Raw genomic sequence first — 12,938 nt, 5'->3', positions numbered from 1 at the left:
ACCTGTAGAGTACATATATACCCAAGGGATATGTGTGCGCTCTATTGCAATAAAAAAAACACTTTGGGGTGCTTTTTTAAACAATTGCTGTGGTTACCATTGATTTCAAGTCAATGGTAAGTGCATCTCCTAAATACCCAAGTCGCATTTAGGAAATGCATGGTACAACAGAATAGGAATCACAAATACGAAATCCCTATTTACGATTTCCCATTCTGGGAATCGCAGGTTGCGATTTCTACAGGGCTGAAATAGCAATTTGTGATTCCTTTAAGGGCTTTGTACATTAGAAAAGCCCATTTTACATTTCTTAACAGTCCGATATAGCGATTCAGACCATTAAGAAATGCAAACTGGCCTTGTACATCTTTGCTGTCAGATTCTTAGATCACCACACATATTAGGCATGAGACCAGTTGGTGTTCATAAAGAACTCGCACTCACCCACTGTCAGCAGCCAAGGCCTATGCTGTAAAGTAATCAAGTGTGCTGCATTTGCAGATCTTGCTGTTGTGCTACAGTGTTTCTGATTCTGGTTCTACTTACTGAAGACAAGAATGCAACAACAGTTAATGTAGAAAATCCATAGGCCTATTCAGTTACCTGATGCTAATATATCATGTATAGGAAGTGAGCCCAATTAACAGAACCCATCCAAAAAGGGCATTTTTAGAGATCCAATTCGACATACATTACAGAACCCAATAAATGATGGGACAGACAAGAAACTAAAAAGTATGATGATTCAGAGAAGACTGAGTGATGAGGTGAATGTTGGATTGCTACAGATTCCCAGGCAGTGTATACGCTGCTAGGAGCTATATCTGTTTCTAAGTCTTAAAGACATTCCACACATTCCTAAACTTCTGAATTACTAGTAAATCAGCCCATGAACGAGGAACTTCCCCCTTAGTCCACATTAAAAACACGTTTTAAATTAGTGGTGCTTCAGTAAATCAAACAGTGAATTCAGTGCCCTGCACTCACCTTTAACCTTGTCACATTTTGTTGACCTTTTTGCCCAGCGCTGAGATCAACATATTTCTGAAATGAGACATGTGCACCTTTTATTTGATGGGTAATATATAAATACTGTTTCTTGGATCTTACCCTCATGGAGCCGATGGTGCAATAAGGGTGTTTGCCTGTAACACGCTTCCAACGAGTACTGATTTTGTAACCAACAACCATACGAAAAGCAAAACTACAAACCCCAGAATGCAATGGTACTGTGTTAAAGCATCAGATATAACTAAGCGGGGCAGCTTTTGCCTCGAAACAGTGACTTATCATGGTCCAACTCTTGCCTTGTCAACAATAGTGTAGCAAGCATGCCTTGGGCAGTGGTTCAAGCAATGAAAATGGCACCTTGGACTGCTGTTGGGGCAGACTTATACAATACTGTTGGGGCTCAAACGGCTCTCCTGGGCACTGGGCCCCTGCTTGTCAATAAGTAATACTGCTTCTAAGCAGATGCCAACTCTTTTCAGTGCAGTGCAAGCAGTAAGATATACATGTCCAAACAGGTGCATAGGGAGAACAAAATGAAAAGTTTTGTGGGACTCTTATTATACAGTCAATATAACTTTCTCTCTTGACAATAAAAACAACTCACTCCATTTCCTCTCCAAAATAGGTACAGTATGTCATATACATTCAAAACTAGTGTAGACGGTGCAGTGATGTGCAACATTTACAGTGATACATATATACAACGGGATGTCTCAAAGTTCCATAAAAACGTAACAGTTCGATACGTATTCACTGATTACTGTCTTCAACTGATTGAATATCAGACAACCCCCTATTGAAATGTTGGCATTTTGACCCTTCGCACAATTTATGTGGCTCTCTTTAGGACATAAACATGCCATCTGCACAACACCTATTGGGACAGAATGTAGAAAGAGGCTATTTTAATACATCCATCAGGTATAACTGTCCTAATGAACCATTACTTCATAAGTAAAGACGTACCTCAAAGCAGTGTACATCATTCATGTGCTGAGATAGTGATTGTTAGTTGGCCTCTGGATCCAAACTAAAGAAAGTAAATAAGTCATAGTAAAGACTCTGAAACTTAGATAATATGGCTTGCATCTTACACCAATATCACCAACCCATGGTGAAGGCTTGTAAGAAACATCTGCTCTTTCCCTTAAACCACGTAATCAGTCCTGTAGGGCAGAGCAATGTTATTGCTACTACTTGTGAACAAGTCTGTGTTACACAATGGTGGGCAATCTATGTGCAAAATGTCTCCTCATGTCATGTAAACATAAGTGGTGAACCAAAAAAAGGAGAAAGGAAAGAGAGCAAACCGTCCATAGTGGAAAGCCAATTAGGGAGAGAATAACAAAACCCCAATGTGAAAGGAGAAAGTATATATACTCAAGATTGATATTACAATGATAGTTATACTAATGGTCAGACCAATAGTCCCTATATTTATACAATCTCCGTTGTAATAAACAAGTAATCCATTAGCATAAAACAAACATTTGTTACAATAGTAATATCATAACAGCAAGATAATTACCACCTGGTAGTCATGTAACCATAAACAAAATATTGTCAAAAAATAATAAGTCATATATTGCAAAGTGTAGAACAATCTCAATCATTGTATACAAAGTTGTAACATTTTTTAGTAAGATACTCAAAAGAAAATAACTATATACTGAAAGGGAATATTAATATATACAACAAGCCCATTACAGGAAATAATGAAACTCATGGTTAGTTTTATGTCCCAACTCGACTGAACGTAAACGACAGATCCAGGCTGCTTCTCTCTGACGTAATTGCAGTTCTCTATTACCCCCCCTGGGATTTGGTGGGATATGGTCAATCCCGTGAAATGAGATTACATCATCATGTTTGTGCATCAATGCCATATGCAATGAAAGCGGATATCGGTTATCATTGTTCTTAATAGCACGTATATGCTCCTGTATTCGGTGTTTGAGCAATCTAATGGTACTACCCACATAAATTTTATTACATGTGCATTTGAGAATATAGATCACAAATTTAGTGTTACAGTTGATAAAACTTTTGATGGTAAAGACCCCTGTATTGTTATAACAGAAAGTGCTAGTTTTATCCAGACCAAAAGCACAGACTTTGCATTCATGGCATGTATAAAAGCCCAAAGGCTTGGCTGGGAGCCAAGTGGATACATTAGGTACAGATACATAACTCGGACAGAGAAAATTTCTCAATGTTTTGCCTCTTCGATAGGTAATTCGAGGTGTTTCAGAAAGAGACCCTTTAAGTCCCTGTAAGTCAGTGAGTAGATGCCAATGACGTTTAAGGATTTTGTAAATGCCCTGACTATGGGCCGTATATCTAGTTACGAAGGACAAGCGTGCATTGTGTGAAATCCTTTTATTTTTAGGTTTTAATAACAACGTGTTTTGTCTAGATGTGTTCATAATACGCTGTTCTGCAGTTCGAAGAATCTGGTGGTTATAACCTCTGTTGATAAATCTTTGTTTAACAAGTCTAATTTGTTCACAAAATTGATCTTCAGTACTGCAATTTCTTCGCACACGTACCATTTCACCAAAAGGGATGTTATTAATGGTAGAAGGCGGATGTGCGCTAGTCGCATGTAGAAGGCTATTGCAAGACGTGGATTTCCTATAGAGGACACTCTGTATAGAATTATTATAAATGAAAAATCTTATATCCAAAAACTCAATGCTTTCTCGACTGTAATGCAGGCTGAGTTTCACATTATAAGGATTGTCATTGAGAAATGTGTGGTAAAGGGTGAGTTGTTCAATAGATCCATTCCAAATCAGGATGATATCATCAATGTACCTGCCCCAGAATACAATAAATTCAGTCCAGGGCGAGGCATTTCTACCCCATGCATGTATTTTTTCAAACCAGCCCATAAAGAGGCAGGCGTATGATGGAGCAAATTTGGAACCCATAGCTGTCCCTTGTATTTGTTGAAACCATCTGGTGTTGTGTAGAAAATAATTTTTTGATAAAATGATATCGATCATTTCTAAGAGCATTTGGTTATGCTCGTAATGATCGGCAGAACGAGTATTGAGATATGAAGTAACTGCCAACAGGCCAAAGGGTTTTTGGATACAAGTATACAAGCTATTAACATCCATTGTGACAAATAAAAGGTCATTAGACCATGAGAAATCTTCAAATTTGTTCAAGATGTCCTTACTATCCTGTATAAAGGAGGGTAGATTACAAACAAACTTTTGTAAAAAAAGGTCCACAAATTCTGATATTCTTTCAGTAGGGGAATCAATCCCAGATATGATCGGTCTGCCTGGAGGAAAGGTACCCTCCTTATGGATTTTTGGGAGAATATAGATACACGGATATCTGGGATATTTGACAAGTAAATATTTTAACTCACTATCAGATAGTAAGCCCTGTTCGTGCCACCCCCATAGCTTGTTATTAATATATTCAGTCAGTTCATAAATGGGGTTACTGGTAAGACTTTTGTAGCATGTTGTGTCTGCTAACTGCCTATCAATTTCCTGCATGTAGTCACTTGTATTCATAATAACTACATTCCCACCTTTGTCCGCCTCACGAATAACAATTGATCGATCAGTCATGAGACTGGTGAGAGCCTTCCGTTCTCCAATGGACAGATTGTCAATTCTCCGCCTGTTAGTATTGGAAACAGCTAAGAATTTGAATAGATCCGAAGATACCTTGTTACCAAATAAATCAATATTGCTATGTACAGTAGTAGGGATACATTTGGACCGTGGTCTGAGACCACTAGTCGTATTTAGGTCCTCCTTAATTCCTAAATCTATCCTAATGTCTTCAATGTCAATCTCACCATCGTTTTGTAAGGACATCAACAGTTGAATATCATGCAGATCCGATATTGATTCAGTCACTGTATGTGTTCCTTCAGTAGTGGTATCAATAGTCATAGAAATGGGAGTTTCACAATTAGGGGTCCCCCCAGTATGGGAGGAGAAATAATTCTTCAGTTTTAATAGACGAGTAAATTTAAATAGGTCAACAAAAATTTCTACCTGATCATTAGTTTGTGTTGGACAAAATCCTAAGCCTTTACTGAGTAGGTTACACTCCGAAACATCTAAATGGCGATTGGATAGATTAACAATAATCAAGTTACCTCCATGTTCATTGCTATTGGGGGCGATAGATGCTAGTCTTTCTTTGAACGAGTTCGAACCCCCTGTTTTTCTAGACTTTTTTCTCCATTGTTTCCCACCCCTTCTGGTCTTATTTCTCTTCGATTTGTTTTTGTTCCAAGGCGTAGTCGTTCCATTTCGACTAAAAAACTGTTAGCAGAGCTGTAGGAAGCTTGCTTTGAAGGCTCACTCATCTTTGAGGTGCTACTATCTATAGAAGACATAGAGCCACCACTGGAAAGATCAGTGTCACTTGTGAATGTGTCCCTATTGGTACCTAGTCCAGAGACCTTAACATTATCATACTTGCGGGCAAAGGTATAAATTCTGCCAAGTTTGTAATCGAGGTCGTCACGCTTGACCTTACGTAGTTTTTTATCGCGAAGATAAATTTGATAGTCCTCAACTATCTTGTGAAGAATCTCATAGTTCTTTTTTATTAAGTCCTTTTGAGGGACTTTGTCAATTTCCTTTTCTAATATTTCAATATCACCCTGCAGTGTAGCGACCTTTTTATCAGTGTGTTTAATTAAAATACGCATCTTATTAAATGATGCATTTTGCAAGTTGTCCTCCCAGTCCTTGAGTGCTTCATCATCTAGGTCCTCGTAGGTGGCGTATTTTAATTAAACACACTGATAAAAAGGTCGCTAAACTGCAGGGTGATATTGAAATATTAGAAAAGGAAATTGACGAAGTCCCTCAAAAGGACTTAATAAAAATGGAACGCATGACACAGAGCTTACCTCTCTACAGCCCTTCAATGCCATGTGAGTGTTTGGTGATATCCAGTGTATGGCAGTGGTGTAACGATGCTTGAATCTCCCCAACTGCAAAGTACGAGGGCCCCCTTGCCCTGGCTCAGTCAGGAGCTCTCAGGCAAGGGTACTGCGCTGAGGGGGCCCCACCTAGGGCTCGCACTGCAGCAGCTGGGGTGGCTAAGGTTAAGCCACTGATGCTGCCGTTGTCACTGCCTCTGAGGATGCAGTCTGCATCCCTGTGTAAGGGAAGCCATCATTTATCAGCAGTCACTCCGCCCTTTCTCATTCCTTCCTGGATTGGATTGGACGATGAAGCCGCCCTGGGCGCGATGCTGATGAAAGAGGTGAGGTTTTTGTGAGGCCTATACAACAGCACAAGTAAGCAGATAGTGCCAGCTGAGCACTGACCTCGAAAAGTTTCTTTTTCTTGTCATTTGTTTCATCTCCTCTTTCGTCTTTCGCTCTGTCTTATTCTCCAGTTCCAGGTTTCATGTTTATGTTCCATTGATATTCCATGTATTCCTATTAATACTCCTCATCTAACACCTGCTTTACTTCTGTTCCTCTAGTGCAGCTTCTGGCCACTATATCCCCTCTCCTTCATCTCTATTGTGTCACTTACCCATCCTCATCTTCCTTATCCTTCCTGGCTGTAAATTCTCGCAGAGTGTTTACACTAAGCTCACTTATTAGAGGCAATGATCAGTTAGGTATTTCTATGCCAACATACAGCTAATGTGAGAAGGGAAAAGTATGTTTCTGCCTAGTGCTGCCTCTGCAATATCGAGGCACATGCTAAAGGAGTACATAAGGTGCACATTTTTAGAGTGCCTTGCACAATATTTGAAGATAAAGAGAGGAACATGAAAATCTCTTCCTTTAAAAAGGGCACATCTTGCATGAGAAGTTTGATGTTAATTCTTGCAGAACTGATATTTTTATTTGATCTCTAATGCACTTTATACAGAACTTATTAAAATGCATTGATTACTGTCCAATCAAGGTAGTTGCTTGGAACATCTGTGGAGCGATGTAGGGTTAGGTTATGTCAATACTGAACTGCCTTCTCATTTACCCTGGTGTCCAGCGGTGATTCAGTTCAAAGTGTGGTCACCAGCACAGGCAGAAGAAGGAGCCCTAGTCTAGCTGAGCACACCACTTGGACAGTGAGCACCCGTGGGTATTGGGTCAGGACACCTGATAGTCATATTTGATTGGAATCGTTGTTACCATGAAATCTTCAACACTATATTAAAATTTGTTTTGCATGTAATTTGCCTGGGAACAAAATTACTAAATACATCATTTGCATCCTTTTTTTTAGAAAAGAGACTTCTTGGGATGAAAGCTCTCTAGCCCAAGGCCTGCACCACAATTGGAAGAGTAGGCTTGCTTCTTAAACTCTAATTCTTTTATATATTTCATGATAATTTATTCAGAAATGCCTCTACAAACTATGGCTGTCATGTTTCTCAGGAAGATGGGCTAAGGGAGTGAGTACAGGCTGTTATTAAACACAATGGCGTACTGTGATTGATTTTAAACTCACAGTTTTAAAAGGTCACCAGCCGCCACTGGTAGTGGCAGCTCCTCCTTTAGGGTGATGGAGCTTCTCCTGCCACCCCATTGGAAGCGCAGCAAATGTAAATAAAAAGGTCATTACCATTTTATTATAATGTGCTACAGGGTCCCGGACCAGCCCAGGTGTGATGGCAGGGGAGGAGCCACTCTGTTGATTGGCAGCAGGTAAGACGCGGCCTAAAGTTTAAAGTGCGTATGCCCGATTGGCTGTCTGTCTAACGACAGCCAGCCCAACATGCACTCTTCAAGACCTTTCCAACCTGACTTTTATTAGACAGTCAGGTGGAGCATAGACACAGGCTCCCAGTCTTAAAAGGAGCACTGGGTTACCCTGCTCCAACCAATCCTGGCACTTCTGTCATGCTGATTACTATTATAAAAAGCATGAGAGCAGCTCCTGGATTGGTTAGTTGGATCTTCTCTGGGCCCCATGTACTGAACATGAGGTAATAAAGAATGGCAAACTAAGGACATACTGTGCATAGCTGCATTCTAGTAATTAAATTTAAAAATGTTAACCTATAATTATAACTTCTAAACATTAAGGCCAGTGATTAAGTTCCTGTTTATATTGCATTTGTTTTACTTAATTTTGCATTGTTGGCATTTCCTAAAAGTGTTAGCTATTCCCAGGATGATGTTTCTATATTTTTTGATGTAGCTCATTACTCTTGTACAGTGCATACTTTGAACTAAGTCACACTACATGTTTATGACAGGCCACAATTGAGAGCTCTAGAGCTCAGGCAGAAGGCACTGCGAGTTTGTCACAGTTCCTGTCAGAGGATCAAAAAGTTGCTCAGAATACATGTCCTTCCAATCCTTGGCCCCTCAGCAAAGAGCACAGGGGAGAGGTCTAGTGGGCACGTATTCCAGTTGTAATTGTGATTCTGTGCAAATGGGTGTAATGGGGTCCCATCATGGGGGTACACAGTTTTCAAAATGACAACATGGCGAAAGTAAACGAAAATGCAGTGCTCCCTACTTAAAAATCATCCTAAATTTTATGCCCCACCACTTTCAAATGATGCCAACCACCAGTGTGTGTGCCCAAGGCAGAGTGTGAGCAGGGCTCAGGGAGAAAGAAAGATGACTTGTTGGCATGCAAACCTCATTCAGCCAGCTTCTTTACATTCTGTGTGGCTCCACCCATAGTCGCCTTGTGGTATGCAGTTGATATGCTCTGATTGGGCTGTGCAGCATTTTGTTGGAAATCATGGGCATTCTCTTTTATTTGCTGCCCAGACAGAAGGGCGCCACCAGTGATTAATTTGAGCCAGTGTTTCCGGTGCTTGGCACAAGCACCTAATTGCCACTACTGGCTCTATTGGCAGTCCACTGCATGATGGCGATCTCTGTCTAATTTTGAGATGAGCACAACAACTGTGTTCAATAAGTCAATATACATTCAAGAAAGAACAATGCCTGCCATTTGTCATTATTATAGCTTTGGTAGCCAATAGTGGTCTGAATTGTCACACTTGTGGGAGTGCGATGGTTAGTAGTGGTGTGGATACTGTCATTGGCGAAGCTAACAGGGGCAAAGGGTGGTGCAGATTGCAGTGGCTGCTCAAAAAAGGAACTGGCACTTACTTTTGAATTTACAATTTAAGCACTAGGCACCATCTTGCTCCCAAAGCACCACTGTGATCATGGCCATAGTGACCTAGCAGCCCATGTATAGAGCAGAGAAGTCCGGACGTAAGCAGCACGCAAGCACAAGCAGAGCAGCACTGACAGGTGCAGCACTCTGCACTTGGGACCAGACAGGCACTCAATTTAATGTGACCCAGCAGTGATACGACATGCCAAGGGGCTTAAACTCGAATTTCTCCAGCTATGCGAGCAGCAAAGCCAACCATCTAACCAGACAGCCATGCAAAACCTTCCTCTCAATTACCCTCCAAGTTCAAGAAAGTTTTTTCAGTGCACCGTGACCGGCCCTTGTCATTGCGCGCCACAGTTCACTCAGGGCCAGATGTACAAAAATGCAATTTTACAATTCTTAAATAGCGACTTCATAGAAATGGCTATTTAAAAATGCTAAATGCAATGTACAAAGATACCAATTTCCTAATACCAACTCCTACAAAGTAGGAATCGCTATTAGGATATCGTTATTAAGAAATCCTATTTCATTTGAGTCAATGGGCTGGTTTTGCATTTCCAAAATTTTTATTTATTTTAGGAAATGCTAAACCAAGGATGGCAATGGGCAAAAGGCCCCCCTGGTGCACCCCAAAATTGGGGTGCACCTGTAGAGTACATATATACCCAAGGGATATGTGTGCGCTCTATTGCAATAAAAAAAACACTTTGGGGTGCTTTTTTAAACAATTGCTGTGGTTACCATTGATTTCAAGTCAATGGTAAGTGCATCTCCTAAATACCCAAGTCGCATTTAGGAAATGCATGGTACAACAGAATAGGAATCACAAATACGAAATCCCTATTTACGATTTCCCATTCTGGGAATCGCAGGTTGCGATTTCTACAGGGCTGAAATAGCAATTTGTGATTCCTTTAAGGGCTTTGTACATTAGAAAAGCCCATTTTGCATTTCTTAACAGTCCGATATAGCGATTCAAACCATTAAGAAATGCAAACTGGCCTTGTACATCTTTGCCGTCAGATTCTTAGATCACCACACATATTAGGCATGAGACCAGTTGGTGTTCATAAAGAACTCGCACTCACCCACTGTCAGCAGCCAAGGCCTATGCTGTAAAGTAATCAAGTGTGCTGCATTTGCAGATCTTGCTGTTGTGCTACAGTGTTTCTGATTCTGGTTCTACTTACTGAAGACAAGAATGCAACAACAGTTAATGTAGAAAATCCATAGGCCTATTCAGTTACCTGATGCTAATATATCATGTATAGGAAGTGAGCCCAATTAACAGAACCCATCCAAAAAGGGCATTTTTAGAGATCCAATTCGACATACATTACAGAACCCAATAAATGATGGGACAGACAAGAAACTAAAAAGTATGATGATTCAGAGAAGACTGAGTGATGAGGTGAATGTTGGATTGCTACAGATTCCCAGGCAGTGTATACGCTGCTAGGAGCTATATCTGTTTCTAAGTCTTAAAGACATTCCACACATTCCTAAACTTCTGAATTACTAGTAAATCAGCCCATGAACGAGGAACTTCCCCCTTAGTCCACATTAAAAACACGTTTTAAATTAGTGGTGCTTCAGTAAATCAAACAGTGAATTCAGTGCCCTGCACTCACCTTTAACCTTGTCACATTTTGTTGACCTTTTTGCCCAGCGCTGAGATCAACATATTTCTGAAATGAGACATGTGCACCTTTTATTTGATGGGTAATATATAAATACTGTTTCTTGGATCTTACCCTCATGGAGCCGATGGTGCAATAAGGCTGTTTGCCTGTAACACGCTTCCAACGAGTACTGATTTTGTAACCAACAACCATACGAAAAGCAAAACTACAAACCCCAGAATGCAATGGTACTGTGTTAAAGCATCAGATATAACTAAGCGGGGCAGCTTTTGCCTCGAAACAGTGACTTATCATGGTCCAACTCTTGCCTTGTCAACAATAGTGTAGCAAGCATGCCTTGGGCAGTGGTTCAAGCAATGAAAATGGCACCTTGGACTGCTGTTGGGGCAGACGTATACAATACTGTTGGGGCTCAAACGGCTCTCCTGGGCACTGGGCCCCTGCTTGTCAATAAGTAATACTGCTTCTAAGCAGATGCCAACTCTTTTCAGTGCAGTGCAAGCAGTAAGATATACATGTCCAAACAGGTGCATAGGGAGAACAAAATGAAAAGTTTTGTGGGACTCTTATTATACAGTCAATATAACTTTCTCTCTTGACAATAAAAACAACTCACTCCATTTCCTCTCCAAAATAGGTACAGTATGTCATATACATTCAAAACTAGTGTAGACGGTGCAGTGATGTGCAACATTTACAGTGATACATATATACAACGGGATGTCTCAAAGTTCCATAAAAATGTAACAGTTCGATACGTATTCACTGATTACTGTCTTCAACTGATTGAATATCAGACAACCCCCTATTGAAATGTTGGCATTTTGACCCTTCGCACAATTTATGTGGCTCTCTTTAGGACATAAACATGCCATCTGCACAACACCTATTGGGACAGAATGTAGAAAGAGGCTATTTTAATACATCCATCAGGTATAACTGTCCTAATGAACCATTACTTCATAAGTAAAGACGTACATCAAAGCAGTGTACATCATTCATGTGCTGAGATAGTGATTGTTAGTTGGCCTCTGGATCCAAACTAAAGAAAGTAAATAAGTCATAGTAAAGACTCTGAAACTTAGATAATATGGCTTGCATCTTACACCAATATCACCAACCCATGGTGAAGGCTTGTAAGAAACATCTGCTCTTTCCCTTAAACCACGTAATCAGTCCTGTAGGGCAGAGCAATGTTATTGCTACTACTTGTGAACAAGTCTGTGTTACACAATGGTGGGCAATCTATGTGCAAAATGTCTCCTCATGTCATGTAAACATAAGTGGTGAACCAAAAAAAGGAGAAAGGAAAGAGAGCAAACCGTCCATAGTGGAAAGCCAATTAGGGAGAGAATAACAAAACCCCAATGTGAAAGGAGAAAGTATATATACTCAAGATTGATATTACAATGATAGTTATACTAATGGTCAGACCAATAGTCCCTATATTTATACAATCTCCGTTGTAATAAACAAGTAATCCATTAGCATAAAACAAACATTTGTTACAATAGTAATATCATAACAGCAAGATAATTACCACCTGGTAGTCATGTAACCATAAACAAAATATTGTCAAAAAATAATAAGTCATATATTGCAAAGTGTAGAACAATCTCAATCATTGTATACAAAGTTGTAACATTTTTTAGTAAGATACTCAAAAGAAAATAACTATATACTGAAAGGGAATATTAATATATACAAGAAGCCCATTACAGGAAATAATGAAACTCATGGTCAGTATTATGTCCCAACTCGACTGAACGTAAACAACAGATCCAGGCTGCTTCTCTCTGACGTAATTGCAGTTCTCTATTACCCCCCCTGGGATTTGGTGGGATATGGTCAATCCCGTGAAATGAGATTACATCATCATGTTTGTGCATCAATGCCATATGCAATGAAAGCGGATATCGGTTATCATTGTTCTTAATAGCACGTATATGCTCCTGTATTCGGTGTTTGAGCAATCTAATGGTACTACCCACATAAATTTTATTACATGTGCATTTGAGAATATAGATCACAAATTTAGTGTTACAGTTGATAAAACTTTTGATGGTAAAGACCCCTGTATTGTTATAACAGAAAGTGCTAGTTTTATCCAGACCAAAAGCACAGACATTGCATTCATGGCATGTATAAAAGCCCAAAGGCTTGGCTGGGAGCCAAGTGGATA

The sequence above is a fragment of the Pleurodeles waltl genome, chromosome 8 (genome assembly GCF_031143425.1).
Source record: "Pleurodeles waltl isolate 20211129_DDA chromosome 8, aPleWal1.hap1.20221129, whole genome shotgun sequence".
Classification (NCBI taxonomy): Eukaryota; Metazoa; Chordata; class Amphibia; order Caudata; family Salamandridae; genus Pleurodeles; species Pleurodeles waltl.
This window is presented reverse-complemented; position numbering follows the sequence as displayed.